General features: G+C 52.8%; 1 pseudogene; it reads left to right on the top strand.

The window, feature by feature from the left end:
- On the top strand, positions 1-511 carry LOC129507685 (60S ribosomal protein L12-like; annotated as a pseudogene).
- The last annotated feature ends 6,894 nt before the right edge of the window (positions 512-7,405 follow it).

The following is a 7,405-nucleotide window of genomic DNA, read 5'->3' as shown; positions in this document are numbered from 1 at the left end:
ACAACTGCCTCCACCATGCAGCCTAAGTTCGATCCGAACGAGATCAAAGTCGTGTTTTTGAGGTGCACTGATGGCGAGGTTGGTGCCACGTCTGCCCTGGCCCCATAGATCAGCTGCCAGGTCTGTCTCCAAAAAGGTTGGTTATGACATCGCCAAGGCAACTGATTATTGGAAGGGTGTAAGGATTACAGTGAAACTGGTCATTCAGAACAGACAGGCCCAGATTGAAGTGGTACCTTCTGCCTCTGCCGTGATTATAAAAGCCCTCAAGGAACCACCAAGAGACAGAAAGAAGCAGAAAAACATTAAGCACAGTGGAAATATCACTTTTGATGAGCTTGTCAATATTGCCTGACAGACGCAACACTGATCTCTAGCCAGAGAACTCTCTGGAACCATTAAAGAGATCCTGGGGACTGCCCAGTCTGTGGGCTGGAATGTTGGTGGCCGTAACCCTCATGACATCATAGATGACATCAATAGTTATGCAGTTGAATGCCCAGAGAGTTGACTACAAAGGAAAATATTTTAAGAAAGGATCATTTGTCAAAAAAAAAAAATAAAAGAACTTGCTCTTCCCCTGCCCTTGCAGCTGGTTCTAGGGGAGGGGCCTGTTGTGCTATCAGGTGTGTGCACTTGGGGAACTGTCCTGCCCCCTGCCAGGTCATGTCTCAGTGGGACCTGTTTATCCAGTGAGGTCCCTGTTCCCTGGCAGCCCTGCTCTGTCCGTGGCACAAGGTGACACCAGGAACAACAGCAGGGGCGGCAGCCAGCTCCCCAGCCCTGGAGTCAGCTCCCACAGTAACTACCGCAGCTCCCAATCCGCAGGGGCCTCCCGGGCGGGGCCACTGACCTGCTCAGCTAGGGGGCCACCGGTGGCAGTGTCCTTGCTGTCCTGGGCCCTCCCGCCCCCGCCTGTCCGGGGGGAGGCCGGATCCTGGGCTGTGTCCCCGGCGCCCTGGGCTCCCGGCCTGCGCTGCTGGAATCCCCGCTCCCGGCGGCACAGCCCCCTCCGCGGAGCCTCCATCCGAGCCCCCCGGAGCAGCTCCCTGACCGCGGGGTGCGTTGCAGCCCTTTAGGGAGCTCGGCCGCGGGGTGTGGGGCTCTCCCCGGGGGCAGGGGCTCTGTTAGTGCCCCCGGGAGCCTGAGGGCATCCCCGCCCTCCTGGGGTCCTGCTCTGACTCCCTGCGGGCGCCTGTCCATCTGGGAAGGTTGGCGCAGCTCCTGCTCCTCCGGGCAGGGTTCTCCTGACCTGGGGGCGCTTGCCGTGGCCTCAGCCCGGCTCCTCGGGGCCCCTCCCCATCAGATGATTTTTGTTTCTTTATTTCTTTTTTCCGTCTTCCTACCTTGATAGAAGCATGTACTCTTCTCACCGTAGCATTCCAGCTGGTGTCTCTTTAAATCTCAGGCTGAATTCGTAGATTTTCAGGATGAATTGAAGGTTTTCTAGGTAAGTTGGTGGGAACAGGTGACTTGGGGACCCTACTCTTCCACCACCTTCGGTAGTCTATATAATTTCCATGTTTCAACACAATCCTAATAAGGGGATACCACAGCAAAATATGTGAAAAAAATGAGGTTTGTCCATAAAAGAAAAGAATCTGTATAGGGAGACATGAATGATGGAGACAATGAATGAGGGTCTGAATATGTCCCTAAAGTGTAGACTATTCTAATACAATATGGCCTGATGTGAGCCACACTAGTGCTCATCTGTGAACACACTGTGATTCACGGATTTGTCACTGATACACCAAATATGTTGGTACAAAACAAACAAGGAGTAATGGAAGGGGAGGTGGCTGGGGTAATTGGGTGACTGGGTGACAGGCAATGAGGGGGTACTTGACTGATGAGCACTCGGTGTCATACAATATGTTGGCAAATCAAACTCCAACAAAAAATACACAAAAATAAACAAAAACAGGAGTTTGAACACAAATATATTTCTGTGAGAACATGTGGAACTCATGCTTCTAATGCCCAAGAGATGGAACCCATTCTGAGAGTCAGACGTGGACATGCCAATGGGGAGGGAACTGGTGAGCCCTGGAAACCAGCTGGGCTCTCAGGGCTTTGGGCCTTGCCAAGGTGTGTGCCCTGTGACCAGGAGGGGGCGCTGAGGGACTGCCCTGTGGTCCCTACAGGGCTGCTCAGTGAGGACACTTCACTCAGGGTGCCTGGGCCTGAGAACTGGGTTCTGAGCTCCCTGATGGGGACTCAGCATCTGTGTCCCCTCTTGCCTGGCAGTCTCCCCTGGGGACCTTTGTGTGTAGTCTCAGCAGGTGGTTCCCCTGAGGGCTCTTCCAGGGCTGAAGCCACCCCCATCCTCCTCAGTTTGTGGTGTCAGCAGAGCTCCAGGATCAGGGCCCAGGGAGGGGCTGGGCAGTCAGTGGGTGAAGCCCATGAGCATGGACAGCCCCTCCTGTGGCCAGGGGTGGGGGGAGAAGAGGAGGCTCAGGGCAGCCCAGCCCACGGAAGGGACCAGGGACTGTGTCACCCTGCCCTGAATCTTTAATGTTCATTCTACTCTGTCAGTGCACAGGTCAGGACTGACCTCAGGGACACAGAGCCACTGTCAGCCTACATCAGCTGGTCTAGCTTAGAGGTTTGAGGAAATTCAGTTTGGCCTCTGGTCCATCACCCGTGAATGTGTCTGCAGGTTCCTCGTCCCAGCCTGTGCTGACCCAGCCGCCCTCCCTCTCTGCATCCCTGGGAACAGCAGCCAGACTCACCTGCACCCTGAGCAGCGGCTGCAGCGGTGGCCATATGCTGGTTCCAGCAGCCAGGAGGCCTCCGGAGTACCTGCTGACAGTCTACTGAGACTCACCAGGGCCCCGGGTTCCCCAGCTGCTACTCTGGCTTCAAAGACACCTCGACCCATGCAGGGAACTCAGATGGCTGCAAAATTCATAAAACAGGGTCCTCATGGGGACTCATGGGCACCCCTTCAGGTTTTCCTGCCTGCATGATCAGACCCATGATATAATCATAAGGTTAAAAAAACAGACAAATGATTCTATAAAATGTTTTTAAATGTCTATTTAAATGAGAGTCAAAGTCATTCTTTTTTTTAAAAAGCGTTTTATTTATTTATTCATTAGACACATAGAGAGGCGGAGACACAGTCAGAGGGTGAAGCAGGGTCCTCACAGGGAGCCTGATGCAGGTCTCGATCCCAGGACCCTGGAATCATGACCTAAGCCAACGGCAGATGCTCAATTCCTGAGCCACCAGGTGCAACTGCACTGAGATTTTCAATGCCACTTCCATCATTATTCTCCATGCAGTCCACACAGATCTGTGAACAATATACTAGTAATTCACCTGCGTCTTCACAGTGACATAATCATTGAGTCTTAGTCAATGCATACTGAGAAGATTTTCTTAAAAAGAACATTCAGGACTGTGGGCCACCGGGGTCGGTGAAGGATCTCAAGATGGCTGGGCGAAAACTTGCTCTAAAAACCATTGACTGGGTAGCTTTTGTGGAGATCGTACCCCGAAACCAGAAGGCCATTGCCAACTCTCTGAAATCCTGAAATGAGATGCTTGCCTCCAGGTTGGCTACTCTTCCTGAGAAACCACCTGCTACTGACTGGGCTTACTACAAGGCCAATGTGGCAAAGGCTGGCTTGGTAGGAGACTTTGAGAAGAAGTTTAATGCCCTGAGGTTCCTGTGCCAGAGGATAAATACACTGTCCAGGTGGATGCTGAGGATAAAGAAGATGTGAAAAGCTGTGCTGAGTTTTTGTCCCTCTCAAAGGTCGAGGATTGAAGAATATGAAAAAGAGCTGGAGACGATGAAGAACATAATTACATTTAATCAGATGACCATTGAGGACCTGAATGAAGTCTTCCTGGAAACCAAATTAGACAAGAGGAAGTATCCCTTTTGGCCTCAGAAGCCAATTGAGAATTTATAAACTTGAGTTGAGGAGAAAGCCCTGGTCCTCATATTATAGATGTTGGACATTAAAAATAATGATATGGAAAAAAAAGAACATTCATCCAATTTATGTGCACAGTTGGTCTAGGGGGTGACCAATACGCAATCTCTTCCTCTGGATTCTTGGCAGAAATTCTCCAGGTGTCACATCTTCCTGCTAAAACACCCTGCAGGTCTGCCCCTTGTGCTCTGAGGTCAGTGGCACACACACAACCTCACATGTGCAGGGCTCCTGCGGACCTGTGTCAATATGGGGGAGGACAGACCCTAGGAGGGAGTCACTGCCCACAGGGTGGGGAGAACTAAAGTTTAAAACAGGTGAAAAGAGTGAAAGATGACAACGACGTTCAGTGTGTAACCTTTCCAGGAAAGCACACGAGGGCTTCCACCCACAACCTGGAAAATCTCGCTCCCTGGGTCTTCAGTCTTTCAGGAAAATCAGAGAAGGAGAGGGCTGCAACCAGGGTCATCATATAGGAGGAAGGTCTCAGCACCTTGCGCAGAAGAGGCCTCTTGTACACGGGGACACTTCACTCCTCTGGATGTGACAGTGATGTCAGACGAATTGGTGTAGAGACACCACCTCAGTCCTGAGTGGCCCATGAAAAACCAAGGGATCTGTGGCAGAGACACACAGAGAGAGAGGCAGAGACATAGGCAGAGGGAGAAACAGGCTCCCTGCACAGAGCCGGATGGGGGGCTTGATCCCAGGACTCCAGGATCATGCCCTGAGCCAAAGACAGACGCTTAACCTCTGAGCCACCCAGGAGTCCCTCACACTGAGACATTAGAGTGTAGCCTAAAATCTATGCCACAGTCATGGGAGACCACATGCGGGGAGACTTGTCCAGATCATAGGAGGAGAGTGGATAGAGCTCTGGAGACAGGACCTGTGTCCTATGGCCAACTGATCCCCATGTCATGCAGGGTGAGGTGGTGTCAGGCTGCCAGAAGGCAGTTGAGGCTTATTTCTGAGGGCTCAGTCTTGATCACAGCTGGGAACACCTCCTGGCACTGACTGTGGCCTCTGCTCAGGACTCACAGCTGGAACTTCCCGAACCACACCTCAGCCCCAAACAGCCACTCCCCTGCCCACCCCCCTGACATCCTCAGGCAGAAGGACCTGACTCAGGACCAGGGAGGTGTCAGAGAGCTGAGGTCTCATTTGCATGCAAGGGCCCCTCCCTCTCTCAGAGGATGAAGAGAGGAAGGGAGAGATGAGGGGAGGCTCTGCTCAGCTGAGGGGTCACTGAAGACAGGATCAGTGATGACCTCCACCATGGGCTGGTCCCCTCTTCTCCTCACCCTCCTCGCTCACTGCACAGGTGACTGGATGTGGAGACAGGGGAAAGGGTCTGGGAGGCATGTGGGGTCCAGACTCCTGCATCACCCTATCTGTTTCTCTCTTTCTTTCAGGTTCCTGGACCCAGTGTGTGCTGACTCAGCCGGCCTCAGTGTCTGGGTCCCTGGGCCAGAGGGTCACCATCTCCTGCACTGGAAGCAGCTCCAACATCGGTGGATATAGTGTAGGCTGGTACCAACAGCTCCCTGGAACAGGTCCCAGAACCCTCATCTATTATGATAGTAACCGACCCTTGGGGGTTCCCGATTGATGCTCTGGCTCCAGGTCAGGCAACTCCGCCACCCTGACCATCTCTGGGCTCCCCGCTGAGGACGAGGCTGATTATTACTGTTCAACATACAACAGCAGTCTCAATGCTCACACGGTGCTCCAGGCCTGTGGGAAACTGAGACAAAAACCTACTTATCTGTCTGCAAAGTGAGTGAGCGCCCCAGCAGCTGCCTGCTTAGTCTCCCCCTGGGTTTCTGCTGATTCTTCAGTCGATGCCCTGAGCCCACGTGCATCTTGGGGACCTCCTGGGAATGGCACTTGCTTCATCATCTCTGACCTCAGAGTCACTCAGAGTAGCCCATTGTACACAGAGTGTGTCAAAGGAAAGAGACAGTTTTGTCCTCGTGATCAGGGACAGGTTCTTTCTTTTTTTTATATAATAAATTTATTTTTTATTGGTGTTCAATTTGCCAACATACAGAATAACACCCAGTGCTCATCCCGTGAAGTGCCCCCCTCAGTGCCCGTACCCAGTCACCCCCCCCCGCCCTCCTCCCTTTCCACCAGCCCTAGTTTGTTTCCCAGAGTTAGGAGTCTTTATGTTCTGTCCAGGGACAGGTTCTTTTAGGCTAGTGAACATTCACTTGTCATTGTCTGATTTCTCAGCAAAAGAAATACTCTCAGGTCACGAAGCTATCATGGTCCTTCAGCCTCATCCCTGCTCTGCTGATGCACATGTCAGCTCTTTTTGCACCTGGTAACATTGTTGTCTTACCTTCAACCAGAGGATGAGTTCTCTCACAGGAGTGCTTATTTTGTGATGACTCTTCCCTCCATGTGGGAAGCTCTCAAATCACAGACCCTGTATCCATGTTTTTTAAAGCAGACCATGCAGCGTGCTTCACCCAGACTTTCAGGTCAATAGTGAGTGCTGGGGTCACAGTTCTGGATGTTACCTTCAGGACACTGAGGACCCTGAAAGGGACATGTAATCAGCAGGGGGCACTGTGCATCCCCTGGGCCTGGCATGGGGAACCTCACACCTGGGGGAACCCCCCCTGTCCTCAGAGCTGGGCAGAGGCTGAGCTGCCCCCTGTGCCCCTGGTGAGACCCAGCAGCCTAGTGCCCTCAGGGCCTGGCAGAGGCTCCTTGGCAGGGTCCTAAGGGGTTCTCACAGATGTTCCCTCCACCCTTCCTATGTCCACTCTGAGCAGTCCCTGCCTTCAGCATCCTCTGTCCCCTGTTTTTCTGAATCACTGACCAGATGGAGTCGGAGAGAGACTGGAAGGGGTGACAGTTTGCAAAAAGAGCACTGTCATTTGCCTGGAGACTGTAGGGAGAATTAGACAAGCTTAGCAGAGTGCAGCTCCATTCTTGGGACAAGGGATTTGTCAACATGGCCTGGACTCCTCTCCTCCTCCTCTTGTCTTTCTGCCCAGGTAGGGACATCATCTGTCTTCTGGGAGACCTTACCCAATATTATCATCCCCTGGAAACTCCCACCAAAAATGCCCCACCTCCTGGGAGTTTCCGTATCTACAGTTTCCCTGTCCCAGCCAGGGCTGGCCAGGCTGCCCCCCCCCGCCCCCGCCACCTCCCTCTGCATCTCCAGGAACAACAGCCAGATTCACATGAACCATGAGCAGTGGCTTCATTGATGGCGGCTGCTACATAAACTGTTTCCAACAGAAGCCAGGAAGCCCCCTCCCCCAGTATCTCCTGAGGTTCTACTCAGACTCAGATAAGCACCAGGGCTCAACGTCCCCAACCCTGCTCTGGATCTGAAGACATCTCAGCCGAAGCAGGGCCTCTGCTCATCTCTGGGCTTCAGCGTGAGGACAAGGCTGACTCTTACTGTACAATCTGGCACAGTGGTCCTGGTC

Source organism: Nyctereutes procyonoides, unplaced genomic scaffold (assembly GCF_905146905.1).
Source record: "Nyctereutes procyonoides isolate TBG_1078 unplaced genomic scaffold, NYPRO_anot_genome, whole genome shotgun sequence".
Taxonomy (NCBI): domain Eukaryota; kingdom Metazoa; phylum Chordata; class Mammalia; order Carnivora; family Canidae; genus Nyctereutes; species Nyctereutes procyonoides.
Note: the sequence above shows the minus strand (reverse complement) of the source record. Positions and strands in the feature narration are given on the sequence as shown.